The following is a 12,271-nucleotide window of genomic DNA, read 5'->3' on the forward strand; positions in this document are numbered from 1 at the left end:
CGTCCCCCTCATTCCAGTGCCCAGGGCGCTTGCCCCCTTAGGCCCCCCCTAGTTGCAGCCATGCTGTCAGAAGAAAGCCTGGTTTAAATAATTATTCTCAGAAAATGTTCATTAACTATCTTCTGTAGCCATTATTTGCAGCAACGACAGATAATACATCGTGGCTACAATAAATTGGTAGCTACAGCTATATCACTTTGTTCCATGTTCTGGCTCGGTCTATGAACTGTACCGATATGTGACAAGCTCCAAAAACCTACACTTAAACACTTACTGTAATCAGCCTAATTTCACCATCCTCATAGAGAACTATGGGGACAGCGGTAGTGAGTGAAAATTTAGTAAAATAAATACAGGAATTATCTGTGGAATCTCCGGCATGTTATATAAGAAGTTGTTTCATTTTACCAGACTCTTGTGACAATGACAACTTACAAGTCAATCCTAAATAGGCCCTTTAGTCAACATGTCTCTGTTGAGAACACTGGGCCGGCCTGCAAATACAAATGTCTGCCTTTGCCCTGTGCACCAGCGTGCTATGGGGAGCACAAGTGCTGAGACACCATGGATAGTGCAACTGCGTCAGTGGTTCTGAACACTCCACCAGCGGTGCACCATTGATTGTACCATCGACACCATTTTTTGTGGATACTCCAGGCCACCTCCCAGGAACGACCATAGTTGTGAGCTGCCAGCTCTACTAAAACTGAATCCTTACTCTACCGTGACCTCCACACATTCTGTGTAATGCATGCTCCATAGGGGTTCCCTGAAGTAGCAAAAAATGTCTCAATTGCGCAAACGTCGGCACTGCGTCCACCGCGTAATCAGGCCAACTATTACTGAGCAGCATTTTATACAAGTTATTTTATTTTTTTTAAATAGAATTTGTTCTTATTGCAAGTCTGCCGTAATGAAAACTAATATATCTGTTAATCAGACAATGCATCTTGATAATGCTATGCACTCCCAGAGATATGTAATAATAACTGAATATAATACCGACACATAATGGAATGACACTAAATATTTCCAAAGCAATCATTTTTGCTGATTAAAATCGTTGTCTCTAGGAAAAAGGAAAAAAACATTGAAAAAATTCTGCAACTTGTATGTTTTCATTCATCATAGTTTTTTCCCTACAAGACGCCCTCGTAATTTCATTTTTCCAAGCTTCTATTAAGAAGATCAATACCTGTGATTCCAGGGAGTCTCGGTATATGAAGAGATGGAGTTGGTTGGTAATCATACATGAAGGTATTGGTTGTCATTAGCGGGAGGATTGATATGAACCGACAGCACAAGTAATGGTGTTTAAACATTTTTAGTAGGCTACTGTCTTGTAGCACTGCCCGGCAACCTTTCACCCCCCCCACCCCCACCCCCCCAATAATTACATTTGAAGAACAGATCACTATATTAGAAAAAAAAATTGGATTGCTAATATCCAAAGCATGCATCTTTACTAAACTACGGCCAAAGCCCTGGATAATGGCTTTATTTGGAGGCCAAGTGTAACAAGTTTTGACAGTGGAGAATTATTTTTCCAACTGTATTTGAGTCAGCGCAAGTCACAAGTACTGTATGTCGTCATATTTTTAGCGGTGTAATTGCATTTGGGAGAGATGAAGAAAAATGTCAATGTTTTCAAAACTGAAACAAAGAATATAATTTTACTGAATGGATCAGAAATAGGAGTCGGAGTACCAGCGATCGTAACTATGTATCAAAAATGTGATAAGTTTGGACATTTTTTTTCGTCACTTATCATGTGTTTTTCGTGACTTCTTCGAAGTATGTATAATTTTTTTTTAATCAAAAATGTGATTGCGATAAAAGGCTAAAAATGAGATCATTATCGCTCTACTTTTCGGTCGTTTTATTGCATTAAAAAAAATGAAATGACATGCACATGCTCTGTTTCAGAGCCGGACAAGCACAGTGAGATCCTTGGTGGCGCTCAGTACATACCTGACCTACAGCAGGAAAGAATACAGTAGCTAGTTTACTATTAGAAAACTGAAAGGGGAGGGAACGTTTACAAAGACAATTTGATTGGTTATTCTAATGACTGTTATAAACATGTTACTAATGCTGCATTCAGACTGCAAATGCCGGATCCTACCCGGTAAGACAAACGTGTACTTACCGGGTGGGATCCGGCATTTGCACTCCGCTGCTGGCTTTCCGACCCGGCAATATACCGGGTCGGTTGCCATAACAACGGAGCGCGCAGCAGCAGCAGGGGCGGGGGTGGAGGCGGCGTCGGGAGATGAGCTCATCTCCAGCGCCGCCTCTCCCTATCTTGTGAATGGGAACCGTGTCGCATCGACACGGCTCCCATTCACACCGCACCTGACCCGGTAATCAAACCGGGTAAAACCCTTCTTTTTTACCGGGTTGATTTACCGGGTCAGGCGACCCGCTAAATCGGCCAGTGTGCTTTCACATCGCACACTGACCCGGTTCGACACGGCAATATGCCGTGTCGGTACCGGGTTATTTGTGCGATGTGAAAGGGGTAAGATGAAATTCCACTGGCCTTTAGTAGTGTGTGATGTTTACTTCCAACAGAACTATTAAGAGTCTCACAAACAAAACAGCTATATATACAGAGAGAGAGAGATAGATAGATAGATAGATAGATAGATAGATAGATAGATAGATAGATACACATATATATATCTATAGATATATCTATATCTATATACACAGGTTGAGTATCCCATATCCAAATATTCCAAAATACGGATTTTTTTGAGTGAGACTGAGATAGTGACAGAGGCATAGCGTGGAGCTATGGCTCCCAGAGCAAGCTCACGTCACGGCACCCCCCCCCCCCCCACCCTGGGCAAAAAGAGGTGGAGCAGATGCTGAGAAGAGGGGAGGCAGATGCTGGGCAGAGAGAGGAGGGGGGTGATGCTAAGCAGAGAGGAAGGGGGCAGATGCTGTGGAGAGAGAATAGGCAGGCAGATTCTTGGCAGAGAGGGGGGCAGATGCTGGGAAGAGAGGGGCAGATGATGTGCAGAGAGATGCTAGGTGGGGGGGGGGGGGGGCAGATGCTGGCCAGAGCGAGGGGGACAGATGCTGGCCAGAGAGAGGAAGGATTCTGGGGAAAGAGAGCAAGGGGGAGCAGATGTTGGGGAGAGAGGGGGCAGATGATGGGCAGTGAGGGGGGGGGGGGGCAGATACTGTGCACTATGAAGCATATACAGTAGCAGTGAGAGAGACAGAGGCTGCATAAAGAGGTGGCAGAGTTAGGCAGGAGCTATGGAGACAGGAGCAGTTACTGTGGAGACAGAGGAGGCAGGCTAAATACTCACAGACAGGGGCCTTGCTGTGAGGGTTGGTTCTATTTCGGAGTGGGAGAAGGGACCTTCTGACGTTTCAAGGGGAGGAGCTACGTCATCAGGGGGAGGAGCTACGGCCGAACAGGGTGCCCGAAAAGTACCCTCGCGGGCTCGCTTCGCTCGCCACGCTTCGGGCTCGGTGGCTCGCTTCGCTCACCACCTGATTACTAAAGGTAATAGTTGGTGGCGTGGATAGTAGAGCAACTATCCCGCTGGCCTAGCTCCTCCCCCTGACGGAAAAGGTCCCTTAGGCCCCTTGGATCTAGCATCTACCTTGCTGTGAGGTCCTCCGTGTTCCAGCAGGGGTCAGAGGAGCATGTGACAGCTCCTCCAATCGGGGGCTCTTCTAATCAGCATGTGCCGAGCTCCTCCAATCACAGCTTGGCACATGATCTTCTGACCCCATTGTTGAGATCAGGGAGGAGGAGACTGAGGCTCGGCACCGCAGTGAGTAGGAGGGACCTCCCCCGCTGCTGCTCTCTCACAGTGAGTCATATAAGCTCTAATTCCCCCTCTCATCCCTCTGCTGATGGCGCCGCTGCTTGTCATGCAGTATGACAGGCGTAGCGGCAGCAGAGCAGGGAGAGCGCCCGTCACTGCGTCTCCCTACTTTGCAGACTGTGCTTGGTGGGTAGCGCTGGGCCTGCCCGTAGCGCTGCCAGGCACCCTCTGAAGTTTCCGGCGCCTGGAGCTTGCGCACCACCAGAACCGCCCTCCCTACGCCCCTGGATAGTGAATCCTTTGTTTTCTGATGGCTCAATGTACACAAACTTTGTTTAATACACAAAGTAATTCAAAATATTGTATTAAATTACCTTCAGGCTGTGTGTATAAGGTGTATATGAAACATAAATACATTCTGTGCTTAGACTTAGGTCCCATCACCATGATATCTCATTATGGTATGCAATTATTCCAAAATACGGAAAAATCCGATATCCAAAATACTTCTGGTCCCAAGAATTTTGGATAAGGGATACTCAACCTGTATATATATACACAGTATATATATGTATATGAGAGAATTTTTATATGTATATAATCTAAATCTCAATCAAACAACATATAGAAGATATTAGTACATTTTTTGACTAGTTCAATATATATAAGTATAATTTAGATAAATGGAGATATTTTTTAGCATATTCTTTTTGTAAAAAAAGTAAATTAAGAGATGGAAATACAAAAAAAATCATGGCCTATTGCTAAACTCGCCAGTAAAAGTTTCAGACAATTTTCACGATAATGCAATGATACATAAGGTTCCCACTCATTTTCAATAGAGGTTGGAAAAGTTTGAAAAAAATATGTGAAAAGTAGATTTTGCGAGAAAAACACGATAAGTAAAATCAAAAAACTTACATACACACAGACGATGGGGGTCATTCCGAGTTGTTCGCTCGGTAAATTTCTTCGCATCGCAGCGATTTTCCGCTTAGTGCGCATGCGCAATGTCCGCACTGCGACTGCGCCAAGTAAATTTGCTATGCAGTTAGGAATTTTACTCACGGTTTTTTCCTCGTTCTGGTCATCGTAATGTGATTGACAGGAAGTGGGTGTTTCTGGGCGGAAACTGGACGTTTTATGGGTGTGTGTGAAAAAACGCTTCCGTTTCTGGGAAAAATGCGGGAGTGGCTGGAGAAACGGAGGAGTGTCTGGCCAAACGCTGGGTGTGTTTGTGACGTCAAACCAGGAACGACAAGCACTGAACTGATCGCAGATGCCGAGTAAGTTTCGAGTTACTCAGAAACTGCACAGAGATGTCTTATCGCAATATTGTGAATCTTTCGTTCTCAATTTTAAGAAGCTAAGATTCACTCCCAGTAGGCGGCGGCTTAGCGTGTGCAAAGCTGCTAAAAGCAGCTTGCGAGCGAACAACTCGGAATGACCCCCGATATTTTAAAAAATACGAAAAGTATCAAATTTTTTAACGCAAAAAACTGTTGATACATAGGCCCATATGTTCCAAAACCTTGTTGGGGATTTAAATAGTTCCTCATTGTGGGTTCCAGATGTACACATCAATAGATCTTAATTACGAAACGCGTTGGCGGTGCATCACATATGGGTTTGTCCATTTGCACTAGCGACCTCTGTCCGAGCATACAATACACCAGACCTGGCGCACATGCGCAGTCGCCAATGTCTTTCTGTGGTGCCTGCGCAGTATGCTGAAAAATAAATGTACTTACCATCGATTAATCAGTCTTTTGCCACATTTTGATAAACATGCCCCATAATTGCATATTAATAAATACTTTCCACCAGCTGCCCCCTGAGATTACACTTGTTCCGTGGCCTCAGCTCCGACAGGCCAAGGTGACTATTTAATTAGAGATACGTCTGTAACAAAAGAGTCCTCCAGAAGGTATAGTGTTAATGTTGTGACAATCACCGATTGTGAATGGTGACAAAAGTAATGACATTAATGCACTTGTCTTTGTTGCATTAAAATAGCCACCTTCTACTTTAAAACGATTAGCACTATTCCATTAAAAAATAGATTTAAAATTGACATTTACTGTAACTCAAAATATATTCTCCCCACTCTATTTAGGCAACAAAAGAATGATTTAAAATGCATTACAGAAAACATTTGTTTAGTGCCATGAAATCAATGTAATTATAATTTTAAAACAGTTACATCAAATGCCAGCTTGTCTTTTTACAAGGCCTCCTAATAATCCGTTTTTGGTGTAAGCAAAAATGAAACCCAAACAGCACATTTGTCATTAAGTTTGTTGGTACTTACAGAAACAGCAAGAAAAGGCCAGGTCTTGCTGTGCCTGGCGCAATAATGCAGAAGTATGACGTCATAGCGGAAAGTATGCTTTAGTACTACGTTGCATTTCACGGCGCACATACTGTATTATATGAACTGAAAACTTAAGGAACAATAGACTAAAATGATTATAACTTGTTCTGGGTATAATATAATACATGTATTATATCACAGAGATGATTTCCTCAAAGAACTGGGTTAGCCAAAGCTGCCGGGTTTAGTTATGGCCCATAAGTACCACTCATCGCTGGCGGGACCACTTGGAGGTACCAAACAGGCCACATAATGGTTACCCTTAAAACAGGCAGCAACAGTGAGAGCGTACTGAAAGTACAATTATACTTTTATTGTGCACCAACACAAACGCTTTTTTTAACAGCAATGTATAGACTGTGCTAGATACTGTACATTATAGGGAGAAGTTTATTGAGTGCTATTACCTCACACTCCAAAATCTTACTGTAGTGACAGGATCATTGGCTTCTAAAATAGACTCTAGAGCAAAACTGGATTTAGACTCTATGGAGCACTAGACAACATGCTAGTATTGGCCCTTTCCCCATCTTTAAAAATAATAATAAATAAAAACAGATTAAGGTAATTTGGGCCCCTTAGTGCCCATTAGGCTCTAAACCTATGATCTAGTGTATGACAAAAATTCTCTTTACAATGTTGCATACAGTATGTAATTCGGGGGTGGTTAAATAAAGTAATGATAGCAATTAAGTAATAATAATAATAATAATAACAATAATAATAATAATAACAATAAATAAGAAGAAGAAGAAGAAGAAGAAAAACGGCAGTAATAATAATAATAATAATAATTATTATTATTATTATTATTATTATTATTATTATTATACTAATAAAATAAATTATTATTATTAATATAATAATAATAATAATAATAATAATAATAATAATAATAATAAAAAATGACAGTAATAATAATAATAATAAAACCGGCAGTAGTAGTAATAATAATAATAAAACAAATGACAGTAATAAAAAAAATAATAATAACAACAACAACAACCGTCACAATGATAACAGCAAACCTCCCATTAAGGCCACACCAATGCTGTTAGAACACAAGACTTAGTAGACATAGTAGACGCTGTTCCAACATCTTAAGTTCCTGTTGCTTGCAATTAGTCTGTATATAGAAGGCACTTGCTGTATTATTAATACTGTTAATGTGTATGTACATATAGTTATTTACACATAAAGAAAACATGAATTAACCACGTTAAATAATGTAAGTGGAGCAATGCATATTTTAAAACTGTCCCAGTGGCTTTCCTGTATTTTCCAATGCATTACAATTATGTTGTAATGTATTAGAACATGCCATATATCACAGCCAGGGTGTCCAAGACATAAAGGCACAAAGCAAGTGCTAATAATGGTTTAGATTATCTACATAAAAGCATAACATAGGCCATGTAACTGATACAATAGTAAGAGATGTCACACAAATTAAAGGAATATGGAAAAGTGATGGAAATTAAATATTCTTACATTTTATTTAGGGGCACATTTATGGTAAATCATACAAACCAATCAGACATGAGCTTTTAGGGGCTGATTTTGCAGATGGATCTTGTGGCCTTTGGCAGTTTCTGCCCTGGAAGTGGCAACAATATTATACACATTACATGATGCCCATGGCCTTATCTAGAACGGGTGCAGGGTGTGCGATGCACATGGAACCCCTTGGTCCATGCACACCTGGCACCCATAGACAATACTTACCTGTTCATCGGCACCATAGAAATTACTGGGAAATGTTGCTGCTACATTTTTCTGAAGACCTGCGCAGTAGAACGATCACTGGGATCATGGTGCAGAGAAGAAGAGGAGGTAGGCTTTCAGGTTGGATGAATGTCTTATTGGGAACAGAAATGCATTACAGAGGTAGAAAGCAGTGTGGGATTTGACCTGGAAGTGGGCAAGGGTAGAGGTGGTCAGCGAGGAGGTGAGGTAGTAGTTGGCAGGGTGGAAGGGGGTGTATTTGTATATGAGGTCAGTGATGTAGGGGGAGAAGAGGAGTTTGATAGGTTTGCAGGTGAGTAAGAGGTTTTTAACTTGATTCAGTAAGGGAAAGAGAGCCAGTGGAGTGACCGTCAGTGAGAAGCAGCAGAGGTGGAGTGCTGAGAGAGGAAAATTAGGGTAGATTCAGGATACTCTAGATTGTAGAGGGACAAGGTGGGAGTTTCGGTGGTAGTAAGAAGTAGATTACTGTAATCGAAACAGGAGATGATAAGAACATGGATGACCGTATTAGTGTCTTCCAGGGAGAAAATGACCTTAGTCTGGAGATAATACAAAGAGATTAACTGAATATGGGGGAAGCATAAAAGGTCGGAATCAAGGATGACATCCAGAATGTGGACTTGGGGAAAAGAGGAGAGAATGGTATTGTCAACAGAGTGGTAAATGGGGAAGGAGTGGGAGCCTTGGCAGGAGGAATTACAATTCTTCCTCTTTTCGAGATGTTGAGTTTAAAGAAGCACTGGGTCATCCAAGAATAGTCTGTTGACAGGCAGCTGATGAAACAGGAGAGGACAGAAGGGCAGAGGTCAAGGGAAGAGAGATGAATTGGAGTGTAATCAGCAAACTGGTGATACTGGAGGCTGAGGGTGATAAACTCACAGAGGGAAGAGGTGCAGAGGGAGGAGACAAAGGGACCAGGAAAATAGGGAAGGGGGGGGGTACTGACTGGAAGGGGGAGTGGGAGATGAGGTTGAGACAGGTGTGGAGACAAGAATTGCTCTGTGGGGTAATTATTAGAAAACTCTTTGATTTGGCAGACATAAAGTTGGCAGTGACTTTGATATGTCATTTTTGGTGAAATGTAGAGAGTAAAAGCCAGACTGGAGTGGTCTAGGAGGGAATGGGAGTAGACAAAGGAGCTGAGTTGGATGTAGATAACCCACTCTAGGAGTTTTAAGGCATATGGGAGGAGAAAAATGGGGCGGTAGGTAGAGGTAGCTAAAAGGTCAATGGAGGCTTTGTTGAGAACGGGGTCTACAAGGTTATGGTTGAAGGAAGAGGGAGGAAGGGGTAGGGCTGAGAAGGGTTTTTGGAGGGAGAAAAGAGGGGCATGGACGCCAACCCCAGAGACAGGCGGGAGAGCTAGACAAGGTCAGTAGTCTTTGGGAGGAGTGGGGTCTGCAGAGAGGAGATGTCACAGCAGATGGAATATATTTAGTAGGTAAACTGGGTGGCAACATGAAGTGCATACAGGAAGTAAAATAAAGAGCTGTAGGCAGAGAGAGTTATTTTAAACAGGAAGAAGCCAGCAGGAGAGTACAATAATTCCCAGAAAGTGGGTCAAGGTAGAGTGCCAAGGGTGTGGCGGAGACCAGAACGATGGATTGCAACTTAAAGGTATAACTGCTGGTGCTAGCAGGTTGGTGGCATCTTAGTGTTGGTCGGTCAGAAGGAGAAGCAGCTCATGCCAACTGTTCACTGCCAACTGTGCCCTCTCCAGGCTCTTATGCCACAAGAACAGACTGTCAACACAGCCGACAGGGGATAGTAGCTGCCAAAGCGAAGTGTTATTGGGAACCAGACCTCGGCAGATGCACTAGTTGTGGGCAAGGGAGTTTTTATTCATGCTATTTCTCTATAGCTCAGTATTAATGTTCTCTCATTGTAATGCTGCTTTCTCTCTCTCTGCCCCTTCAGATCTCGGCAGACAGGCAGATTTCTCCAGACTGGAATGTCATGTTCTACATGGCCTTGAGACATCACCCGATTTAGCAAGATGTACAGCTTAAAGGAGAAACATGAAATCTATGTGAACACTTTGGAGCTGTCAACTTCAATTTGTGATGAGGACCCCAGACGCAGAGCTTTGTTGCCACGTTATTGAGCAGTTGTGACTGTGTCAGAGAGCCCTCTTGAATTAGTCTGTAATGCTGAGCTCTTTGACGAGCGCAGCCAGTCTGGGATCAGATTCCAGGCCGGGACGTCTTACAGGAGCAAGGATGTGACTTCTAATAAAATGCATATTTGTCGCTGGGTGGATCAATGTACCCAGTAACACTAGAGGGGATTAAGCCTTTTGTAGTTGTGACTTCAAGGCTATAGAGTATGCCAAAGACAACACAGGTATGAAAAGGAAAATTAAAAGAAAACAACATATGCAATAATTTATAGCACCTCTGGATTTCGTGAGAGGCTCCATTCAATGATGTTTTTGCCACAGGGAATGTAGTAATGTATGGAAGTATTGTTCATGATGTGATCTGTAACTGTACACTGAGACAGGTATGAAGAAGGGCCTATGTCAGCTGCTATAGTGCATTGTACGTGGAAAACTTCAGACATATGCCAAAACTTCTCTGTTGTGATAAAAGCAAAAAATAATAATAAAAAAATTATAAATAAAACAATAAACTGAAGATGCTAACGAGACATAATAAATTCAATATATTTAATAATTATTTTGCAAACTTTTTTTATGTGGCTTTGCTGGGTATAGTATAGTAACTGGGAGGAGACTTCCGTCTATGCTGAATTTGTGCTCTGGAAATAGTAGCGATAACTGACTTTGGGATCTATTTACTAAGCCTCGGATTGAGATAAAGTGGATAGAGATAAAGGGGGTCATTCCGAGTTGTTCGCTCGGTAAATTTCTTCGCATCGCAGCGATTTTCCGCTTAGTGCGCATGCGCAATGTCCGCACTGCGACTGCGCCAAGTAAATTTGCTATGCAGTTAGGAATTTTACTCACGTTTTTTTCTTCGTTCTGGTGATCGTACTGTGATTGACAGGAAGTGGGTGTTTCTGGGCGGAAACTGGCCGTTTTATGGGTGTGTGTGAAAAAACGCCACCGTTTCTGGGAAAAACGCGGGAGTGGCTGGAGAAACGGAGGAGTGTCTGGGCGAACGCTGGGTGTATTTGTGACGTCAAACCAGGAACGACAAGCACTGAACTGATCGCAGATGCCGAGTAAGTCTCGAGTTACTCAGAAACTGCACAGAGAAGTCTTATCGCAATATTGCGAATCTTTCGTTCGCAATTTTAAGAAGCTAAGATTCACTCCCAGTAGGCGGCGGCTTAGCGTGTGTAATGCTGCTAAAAGCAGCTTGCGAGCGAACAACTCGGAATGACCCCCAAAGTACAAGCCAACCCGCTTCTAACTGTCATTTTTCAAACAGCGTGTGACATGGCAGTTAGGAGCTGATTGGCTGGTACTTTATCTCCGTACACTTTATCTCCAACTAAGGCTTAGTAAATAGACCCCTTTTTTAGCAAAGGGTTACACTGACCTGAAGATTCTTAATGTAACCCATAAGCGTGAAGTTGTTATTGGAGAGTTGGCCGCAGATTTTTCAATCTTAGCAAAATCTGCGACCACTAAAATCACATACTAGGGGATGCCCAGTACAGGGCAAGGTCACCCCGTGTGTGTGCCGCTGCCCAGCAATGCAATCGCGATTCAATTAAAATCACATTGCAGAAACCTCAACTAGAGCACGGTCACCCCGCATGGGTGCCGCTGCCCTGCAATGCAATCGCGATTCAATTGAGATCACATTGCAAAAACCTCAAATAGAGGTCGACCCTGCCTATGCAATTCACGGGCACCGCTGCCACATGCAGGAAACACAGGCGACGTCATCGGGCTGCCTCGAAAAAGTCCCATGACACATCTGCATTTCCTGCCCAAATGCTGCATTGCCATCCCTGGACGCCTGTCGCCTGTCAATCTCTATCTTCCGTGATGCGATTGCATAGTGAAGGGTCGCGCACACGCGTTGCGGCCGCAGCGCATGCGCAGTTGACCGAAACTCGCCCGTTTGTGATTTTTGGTCAACTGCTATCAGGCCTGAATAGCCCCCTTCATGCAGAAGATTGCAGTTTGTACTGTATGCTTTTCTTGGGTGTATAATGCTCGCTATAATAATTAGCCTAAGACTTATTCATAGAGTGAAAGGTAATGTACACACCTCCCCTGCACTTCACCCTCAACCGCACACTTTAGTAAGGCCCCCACTACCATAAATGATATGGATATTTGAAGTCACAAGCCGTTTCATGGCTGTATAAAGCCACAAGGCTGCAGAAACAAGCTCACTTATGCAGGATACACAAATCCAAGATATAATCTATGTGATCATTT

This window comes from Pseudophryne corroboree, chromosome 2 (assembly GCF_028390025.1).
Source record: "Pseudophryne corroboree isolate aPseCor3 chromosome 2, aPseCor3.hap2, whole genome shotgun sequence".
NCBI classification, from domain to species: Eukaryota; Metazoa; Chordata; class Amphibia; order Anura; family Myobatrachidae; genus Pseudophryne; species Pseudophryne corroboree.